The sequence below is a fragment of the Peromyscus maniculatus genome, chromosome 22 (assembly GCF_049852395.1).
Source record: "Peromyscus maniculatus bairdii isolate BWxNUB_F1_BW_parent chromosome 22, HU_Pman_BW_mat_3.1, whole genome shotgun sequence".
Lineage (NCBI taxonomy): Eukaryota > Metazoa > Chordata > Mammalia > Rodentia > Cricetidae > Peromyscus > Peromyscus maniculatus.
The window spans coordinates 23,161,664-23,171,664 of NC_134873.1; the positions used below are offsets into that span (position 1 = coordinate 23,161,664).

The following is a 10,001-nucleotide window of genomic DNA, read 5'->3' on the forward strand; positions in this document are numbered from 1 at the left end:
CAGATCAGATGGTTGTGGTTGCTGGGAATTGAACTCAGGACCTTTGGAAGAACAGTCAGTGCTCTTAACCTCTAAGCCATCTCTCCAGCCCCATAATTCATATCTATGTTTAACCACATGGCTTGGTATCTTTTCTCAGTACAGCGTTCTCATCTTGCTTCCTCTGCATATGGCTGGCAACTCTCTGTCTCCACCCTTCTTCCTCCCAGAATTCTCTCTGTGTCAGGCTGTCTCACCCAATCTCTTCCTGCCCAGCTATAGGCCAACCAGGTTTTTATTAACAGTGAGAGCAATACACTTTTACAGTGTACAAAGATTGTTCCACAGCATTTCCCCCTTTTTGTCTAATTAAAAAGGAAGGAATTTTTAATTTTAATGTAGTAAGATTATATACAACAAAATATTATCAAGTAAGAATTATAGTTATAATATCTAGTCTATTTGTATTTGGCAAAAATTAGAAAAAATACTCTATTTTCTATTTTATTTTTGTGACTCTAAAGTTTTACATCTAATTTACCTTTTCATCATAATTAAGGAAAACTATATGTTTTATCTCTTTATTTTTTTTCTATTATCAGCTTGATACAGTACAAATTCTTATCCTAATAGTGAAATGTTTCCTAGGGTCCCCCCTGCTATGTAGCCTCCCTGGATCTGTGGGTTGCAGTCTGATTGTTCTTTACTTTATATCTAGTATCCACTTATGAGTGAGTATATACCATGTTTGTCCTTCTGGGTTTGGGTTACCTCACTCAGGATGATGTTTTCTAATTCCATCCATTTGCCTGCAAATTTCATGCTGTCATTGTTTTCTCTGCTGAGTAGTACTCCATTGTGTATATGTACCACATTTTCTTAATCCATTCTTCAGTTGACAGGCATCTAAGTTGTTTCCAGGTCCTGGCTATTATGAATAATGCTGCTATGAACATAGTTCAGCCTGTATCTTTGTGGTATGATTGAGCATTCCTTGGGTATATGCCCAAGAGTGGTATGGCTGGGTCTTGAGGGAGATCGATTCCCAATTTTCTGAGAAATCGGTATACTGATATCCACAGTGGTTGTACAAGTTTGCACTCCCACCAACAGTGAAGGAGTGTTCCCTTTGCTCTGCATCCTCTCCAACATTGACTATCATTAGTGTTTTTGATCATAGCCATTCTGACAGGTGTAAGGTGGTATCTCAGAGATGTTTTGATTTGCATTTCTCTGATGACTAAGGATGTTGAACATTTCCTTAAATGTCTTTCAGCCATTTGTGATTCTTCTTTTGAGAATTCTCTGTTTAGCTCTTTAGCCCATTTTTTAATTGGATTGTTCAGTATTTTGATGTCTAGTTTCTTGAGTTCTTTATATATTTTAGAGATCAGTGAAAACTATAATTATAACTATCTAGTCTTCAACCTCATCAAAGACCCCAGAAGAATGAAAGGTTACCTAATGACAGGGACGTCTGGCTACCACAACAGTCACACTAGGTTCCTCTGAACCATTGGGGCATCCAAGTAGAATATCTGACAGGGAATTTTGAAGGACTGTCCTACCTTGTTTTGGAAAAGTTCGACAGTCACCTTTCTTGTATCCTGCTGGTCCAGTTTGAACAATATACTGTCTACAATTGAGGCAAGGGCAGCTTTTCTGCCCTTGTGGCTAGCTTTTGCCATAAAAAACCACTCCACATGGAGTTTCTTTGATGCCCATCATCTCTGAAGTAGATTGATGCTGTCAGAAGCAGACATGTCTCACTGTCATGAAATGCCTTAGGTTATTAAACATATTAAATGCCATATTCTGTAGGTCTTTAAAGTGTTTGAGGACTATCTATTTATTTGAAATATATCTCTGTATGACCTTGAAAAAATTTCTAACATGACTATAATTTTGACTATTATAGATGACTGTTAATCTATATTTCTTAATTATATATTACATTTTTGACTTATTTATTTATTTATTTATTTATTTATTTATTTATTTATTTATTATGTATACCATGTACTGCCTGCTCACCAGAAGAGGGCACCAGATCTCATTACAGATAGTTGTGAGCCACCATGCTGTTGCTGGGAATTGAACTCAGGACCTCTGGAAGAACAGCCAGTGTTCTTAACCTCTGAGCTATCTCTCCAGCCCATATATATTTCATTTTTAAATGAGTTGCATAAACATAATACCTTAAACAAGACTAGAAATGTACATACAGTATAACAGAATTAACTTTAAATTTGTATCAATAAATCAAAATCCATACCAATGTAAAATATGTAAGATTAATATGTAACAACTTAAATATGTTATTAATAGTTGTTGTTTTTATTAAAGTAGAATCAGTAATCTACCCTTTTATCCTGTAGTTTATATATCCCCCTTTTGTTTTTATAATAAGATCCCTGAATCTAATCTCCTTTGCTCAGCTTTTTTTCTGACCATTACCAATAACAACTTGTAACCAACAACTAAACAATGACAAATAACCATAGTTTATTTTTGGGAATGTGGGCATAGTTCTCTAAACTACTTCCTTTTGATTTTGTGTGCTGGTGATATTATTTGGGACTCTGAGAAAATTTAGGATAGTTTTTAAGTCTTGGATGTAGTATTTTGTGAGGCTGAATCATCTTAGCAGCTTTGAAGCTGTTTTGAATGCTAGATCATGTGGGCCATTGTTTTCATTGGTGTGTGGTTCCCTTGCTCTGAAAATATATAAATTTTTAAAAGTAACATACATGTCTGTATTAATACAAATATAAATTGTGCATTGTACATAATCCAGTCAAAGATAATTCTTTGTTTTATGTCTTAGCAGGTAAAATATATGTTACATCTTGTAGTCACTTTAGGTTTATTTTCCCATGTCGGTAGTCAAGATTTCAGGGGGTCTTCCTGGATCAAACCTGGTTTTCCTTAACCCCAATATGTATCCGTAACCTCTCATTTCCTGTGGAAACAAAAACACAACCTCTCCCAAAGTGACATACCTTTTGACCTAAATTTTGGAGTCAAGATATTTTAAAATATATAGAGTGATTTAATCCAGCAATTTTTATAATCAAATGTCTCATAGCAGTCAAAAATTTTAAAAGACAGCACAATAACATACAGTTATTATGTATATCCAGACTCTCTGTATATTTTCCATCTTTATGTGGCTTTTTTTATATTGCCACATAAATATAAATATTTAATACTTTTATATTACTTTATTCCCTCTTTAAGAGCTTTACTGTATTATTTTAAAACTATATAGTCTTTTTATGACTGTCTTTACCTTCTCCTTTCTCTCCCAAGCCTATGTATATTTTTAAACACACTCTAAACCGTTTAGAGATTTTTATTTTATTTTTATATTTTCATCTGAATCTGTCTTTACTACCTATCTCTATCCTTTTCTGACCACATGAGCCTTTAAGCTGCTAAGCAGATGTGTCTAGGATGCCCGCTTCTTGGGTCCTTGAGAGGCTAGTCTTATGGTGGAGGTGTGTTTACTGCCAGCTCTGGGAATCATATTTACTGCCTCAACTCTGGGAAGTTTTTGGGTTCACGCTGCCACCGAGTAGTGTGCCACCCACTGCTCATAAACTCCATCTGAGTGTTTGGTAGCGAGCAGGGCAGTGTTTGTCACTATCACTGGGTCAGGAAGCCATGTCTTGAAGGAGCTGTGCCTCTGCTCACTGCTTAGCAAACAGAGCCTACCCAAGAAAAAGAGGCTACCAAGAAACCCAGTTTAACTCTGTTTTCATGTGTTTAGAATCCTTTTTTAAAGCTTTTTCAGGCTTTATGAGGAAATTCTTGCCGAACGTTTGGGTGCCATATGTAAACAGTCATTTCTGCCCCACCTGCCTGTTCCCACATTGGCAGCTGCTTCCCAGATAATTGACTCAGAGGCTTGAAATTACTTATAAATGCTTTGCCAGTAGCTCAGGCTTATTACTAATTAGCTATTACACTTAAATTAACCCATAATTCTTTTCTATATTTAGCCACATGGCTTGGTACCTTTTCTCAGTGCTACATTCTCGTCTTGCTTCCCCTGCATCTGGCTGGCCACTCCCTATCTCCTCCCAGAATTCTTTCTGTGTCAGGTTGCCTCACCCAATCTCTTCCTGCCCAGCTATTGGCTTTTTATTAACCATGAGAGCAATGCACATTTACAGTGTACAACAGTGGTTCCACAGCACCATTGTTCCAGGGGGTCTCATGGGAGAGGGTGTCACCTGGACCCTTATTCTTAATAGTCTCCTTTCCACCCAGGATCCCACATCTGACTCTTAAGTCCCCAGGTCCTGACCATAGATTCAGTGACCTCCACATCCCAGCTCCCGAAGTCTCTCTTGTCCAAAACAGACTCATCATTTTACCACCTTTGGGCTCTTCCAAGTGTCCCGCCACAAAATAGAACAACATCCAGCTACTCGCAAGAATCAAACCACAGCAGCATCTTTTTCATGTTTATTTTTATTCTTTTGTTTTTCAAGACAGGGTTTCTCTGTGTAGCCTTGGCTGTCCTGGAACTCCCTCTGTAGACCTGGCTGGCCTCGAACTCACAGGGATCTACCTGCCTCTGCCTCCCAAGTGCTGGTACTAAAGGTGTGCACCACCAGCACCTTTAAGAACAAAGACTTTATCTTTATTCTTTTATTTTGAGAAGATAAGGTCTCATGTACCCCCAGGCTGACTTGGCCTCGAACTCACTGTGGAGTGGAGGATGACCTCGCTCTGCTGGTTCTCCTTCCTTCAGCCCTCCTTACCACCATGGATTTACATGGTACTGGGCGTGAAACTCCGGCCCTCGTGTATGGCAGGCAAGCGCTCTAAGAACAGAGCCACATCTCAGCCCAGTGCAGCACCTTGGCTCCTCTGCTCATGTGCCCATAAACCCCCATCTCCTGGGGTTCTCACACCTGCCCCCCTAGTCTGCCCTTCAGCAGCCTTCACCGTTTTCCCCATTCTGGAGTGCTCTGCAAGTCTGTGCATCTTCAAACTACTGCCCACAGCTCAGCTGCCCAGGACATTGCTTTGTTCACAGTTCTCTGGTGGCCAGGGTTGGTCTCCAGGGCAGTGCAAAGTCCTGAGCTCCAAATCCTGAGTACTTCATTCCCTGACTCCTCCTTCCCTCCTCTGCTCAGGCCCTCCTGAGCCCCTCCTTGTCTCTGGAGCTTCCACACGATATTCCTCCCACTCTGGTTCACCACCTCTTGTTTCTCTGGGACCCTGCTCCTTGACAATGGGTAGAAAGAAACACATATTCATATTGTGCATGTGGAATCCTGGGTGGAAAGGAGATTATTAAGGTTAAGGGTCCAGGTGACACCCACTCCCATGAGAGCCCTGGAGAGCTATCACGAGAGGGTGTAGGAAAGCAGAGATCATAGTGGGGACTCCCCATGAGACCCCAGGCTGCTAACCTGCCTGCCACCGATACCTTGTGAGCTAATGAGATGGACTTCCCCATGACTGTGCACTATAGGAATCTCAGCACCCCTGGTGTCTGCCAAGGATTCCTGTGAAAGTGACCCACTTGCTTGATAGCAATTCCATTTTCTGCTTCCGAGGGTCCTACGGGCTCCCGTGCATAATTGTGTGCAATGCTTGGAATGTGTGGGTTCTAAATCTGATACTGTGCCTCCTGCTCAGTTCCCTGGCTGAGGCACTGGTAACAAAGACCATGTTGCACAAGATGCTCCTCCTTCCAGCCTCATCCCGGGGAGGACCACTCCCTGTGTGCTATGTATATGTTTCTCAGCACCACTAGACAAAACTGAATCTCCTTCTGCAGCCCCAAGCCTGAGCTGTGCTGGTGAGCATCCGCTAGATGAATAGCAAGATGGTGGTCCCTTTCTGCAATGGGCAGAAAGAAGAAGAAAGGGGATGGGAGGGGAGGGTGGGAAAAGGAGAGGAGAGTTTAAGATAGGACTGGCGGGGGAAGTGCATTAAAATCTCTGCCTGTGAGTTGGCTCAGTGAGTGGGTGAAAGCACTTTCTTTTTTTTTTTTTTTTTTTTTCTTTTTTTTTTTTTTCGAGACAGGGTTTCTCTGCGTAGTTTTGCGCCTTTCCTGGAGCTCACTTGGTAGCCCAGGCTGGCCTCGAACTCACAGCGATCCGCCTGCCTCTGCCTCCCTAGTGCTGGGATTAAAGGCGTGCGCCACCACCGCCCAGCGAAAGCACTTTCTATGCGGGCTTGGTGACCTAAGTTCAACCCTCACCCTAGAATCCACAGGGAAGGAGAAAACCAACTCCTGAAAGTTGTCCTCGACCTCACAAGTGCAGTGTTAATTAAACGAGAGAGGGGAAGAGAGAGGGGAAGAGAGAGAGAGAGAGAGAGAGAGAGAGAGAGAGAGAGAGAGAGAGAGAGAGAGAGAGAGAGAGAGAGAGAGAGAGAGAGAGAGAGAGAGAGAGAGAGAGAGAGAGAGAGAGGTTTGAGGACTAGTGGCTGCAGTCCTATCGCGTTAGAGGGCTAAGCGTGTACTGGCATTAAATGACATCAGGTTCCAGGTTTATGAGGTGACTATGGGGGAATTTGGGGAGGGCTGAGAAACAAAGCCCCTCCCCGCGCCACTACCCCGAGGCCACGGAGTCCGCGAGGTGCAAGGCGCGCCACCAGGGGGCAGGCCAGAGCCGAGGAGGCGGTGCCGAGCCCGAGTTGGGAGGGGCCGGGACGCAGCGACGCCGTGTCCCGTGACCGTCTTCCACCCGCCCGCGGCCGACATGCAGTCCCCAGCCGTGCTTGTCACCTCCAGGTGAGCCAGCCCTCCGACCCTCGCGTCCCGGGTACCCTTGCAGCCTGGCGGTTCATTCCGCTGCACCCCACTGTCCCGCAGGTGTGGTGACGCGCTATCTAGCGCCCCCAGTTTCACAGACGAGGAAACCGAGGCCCCCTAGAGGATAAAGCACTCATCCAAGACCCTAGGAAGGCCTGGGACTGGTCCGATCGCGCTCCCTGCCCTTGTGTACTTTGGGGTCATTTCTTCCGCCTTCCTCCCACCTCGCCCCCCAGCCTTCCAGCGCTAGCTCTGTGTGTACCTGCCCGATGCTAAGCACCAGAGACGAGATGAATCAAACAAGCTGGTCCTGCGGGGGGATACCCGCACCAGGGTGGCTGGTGCTGCGGGAGGGAGGGGGGCAGTAAGTTCCAGATACCCTGGGAGCACCAGGTAGAGCTGAGTGAGAGCCTGGCTGTTGGCGCTGGAGAGAATTCAGGAGCTTCCGCAAAGGGGTCAGCAGCAGTGTGCACCCACCCAGAACCACACCTAAGAGACCCAGGCGGGATAGAACTTGGAAAGTCCGGGAGGGGACTGGTCCTACTCTTTTCTCTGCTGCTTTTTAAGTAACTCTAAAATGGCGAACTTCAAAGGATGTTCGTATACTCTGCCTTTCCGCTCCCTACACGAACTCGAGCCAAGATACCCAGCTTATTGTGTAAATGGACACATTACCCAACACGGGTTCAGCTGTACTCCCAGCTCCCTGTCTAAAAAAAAAAAATATGATTCTGTACATAACCCCTGGTGTAGGGAGCTGCTTGCTCTCCTTGGTTTGGTGAATGAGGCTACAGACTCACACAATCAGCATTAGAACAGATGTCTCTATCGCCCTGTGTGGTGGTGGTGGTGGTGTTTCCTTTCTCCGAGCCTCAGTTTCCCTTTCTGTAGATGGAGGTTCCATATAGACAGGTGGAAGCAAGCATGCGAGCCGTAAATGTCCCTGTGGGCCACACCAAGCAGACCCATGACTGTGAACTTGGTGCTGGTGCTTAGGAAGGGCAGTGGCGACTTCCCTCGGTGACAGCATGCACATGGGTGTGACTGAGTGCTGCTCATGGTGAGGGCAGAGGGGTCGTGGCCTGTCCATTCTGATAGTCACAGCAGACACAGGGAGCTTGCCTGTGAGAAATGTTGACCCCTTAGCAAGCACCGAGGTAGCCTTGGACCCAGGGTCAGCTGATATTTCCAGCTTCTTCCTGGAAATATTCCTCTCCCAGGCTTCATACATGCATCCAGCCAGCAGGTGTTTTCTCAGGGGCCTCTTCTGTGCCAGATACTGATCCGGGTTTTAGGATAGAATGGCAAGGCTGTGTTGGGAATGATTGGGATGTGGGAAAAGGCAAGCTATGTCAAGGATGGTAAATGCTGAGAAAAGGTGGGAGGTCTGGGTAGACACGAGTCTTACATGATGTGGTCAAGGGACCATCTTTCTGAGAGACGGCGGGTGAACAGGCTCTTGGGAAGTCGTCCCCCGAGGGAGAGAACTATAGAAAGAAAAATCTTGACATGTGTGCTCAGCAGAGAAGACAGCAAGAGCCACGGTGAAGAGGCCAGTGTACTGAAGTAGGGGGAGCATTGGGAGCGAGGTGGCCCTGGAGAGCCCGCAACAGAGTAAGACCAGAGTGTGGTGAAAAGCATAGACAGAGCGGACATATGACTAGGAGCAGGGAGACCCTTACGCTGCTGCACCCATGTCCTGCAGGCACTGGCTGGAATCCTTGTGGTCTATTTAGGCTCTCTGTTTTCTGAATGATGAGCTCTGAGGCCTGTGAATGGTGAAGTTGCTGCGGGGGTGGGGGGGGGTGGGGTGGGGGGGTGGAGATTCACTGCAGGGGCTCACTGCTTCCTGGGATGGGGACACAGGAGACAGGAATCAGCATTTGTTCAGATGGGTTCTTTTGTTTTGTTTGTTTGTTTGTTTGTTTTGAGACAGGGTTTCTCTGTGTAGCTTTACGCCTTTCCTGGAACTCACTCTGTAGACCAGGCTGGCCTCGAACTCACAGAGACCCGCCTGCCTCTGCCTCCCAAGTGCGGGGATTAAAGGCGTTTGCCACCACCGTCCGGCTCAGATGGGTTCATTTTAAAATGTGATTGACAGTCAAACGGAGATGCTAGGTAAGTTGAGAGGTGGGATGGCCTGGAGGGAAGAGTCTGGATCACAGGTAGGAATTGGGGCGCCATTAGCCTGGGATGTCATGGAAGGCCTTGAGTCTGGGTGAGGCCCATGGAGGGCAGTGTGAGCCAGATCACGGGTGAGCCGTGGGAATGAAATTAACAGGATCCTGAGGGACCTGTAGCCACATCGCGATTGAGCAGCGTGTTTTAGGACACGGGTGAGCAGACGATGACCGTGAGCCATATCCTGCCAACTACTCGCTTTTGTGATTCCGAAAGTGGGTACCTTTCGGCGGGCCCTGCCAAGGTATGCCTGCCCCTAAGCAAACATGCCACCCGAGACAGAGTTAGTGCAAGAGGTGGGGGGGAGGGGAGAAGAGTGAAAAGGTGAAAGTCTCTTGGAGTGGGAACATGAGGGAGGTGGGCAGACCGACACAGAGAGAACAGGCAAGAGACAAAAGGCGAGAGAGCGAGCCGTGCCTGGCAGACACTTTATAAAGGACTGCGCATGTCGCATAGGTAGAAAGGCACCTGGCGACAGGTGATGACGTAACTGCCCTGGGGGGCGGGAACTAACAATTCCAGTTGTACAAAGGACACACACCCGGACGGGGCAGATGTTGCCTGTGGCTGCTTCCCCTTTGCGTCCGAAGGCAGAGCTGAGGGGATGCAAAGGAAGTGTGCAAAGCCTGGGATGGTTGAGGTCTGCTCTTCCCACCCTCAGGCTTCTGATTCAGTGACCCAAGTGTGTCATGCTTACCAGTTCCCTGGTGACGCTTATGGCGTCCAGAGACCGCATCTTGAGAACTCTACGTCTGGATGAGGTCGTGTTCCCAGGCTTACTGCTCTTGTCTGAAGTTAGTGGTCAGGAGTTTCAGGGAGGGCCGGGGAAGCAGAAGGGTGCCAATCGGGCAGAGCTGCCTGGGCACAGGGGCAAAGGAAGCGATGAGTTGCCTAAGTGGGTTTTTTCTAATCCAGCCCAGCCCTAGGCATGAAGAAGACGTAGAGATCCTGTTGTACAGTCAATACCACAGGGGTAGGCTATGGAGTTCAGTTCCTCCTGTGGTTGACTATGGAACACCTCCAGGGAGCAGGGTCCATGGGAGGTTCCAGTAGGGACTTG

The 10,001-nt window shown here is 46.6% G+C and overlaps 1 protein-coding gene across 1 annotated transcript in view; it reads left to right on the top strand.

Annotated features, from left to right (window-relative positions):
• Positions 1-6,569: 6,569 nt before the first annotated feature.
• The window catches only part of Hs1bp3 (HCLS1 binding protein 3), a 20,209-nt gene continuing 16,777 nt past the window's right edge, over positions 6,570-10,001 (top strand). Inside the window, exon 1 of the mRNA XM_076559645.1 lies at positions 6,570-6,739. The gene's annotated coding sequence lies outside the window, so the exon portion shown is untranslated. The remainder of the gene's footprint in view (positions 6,740-10,001) is intronic.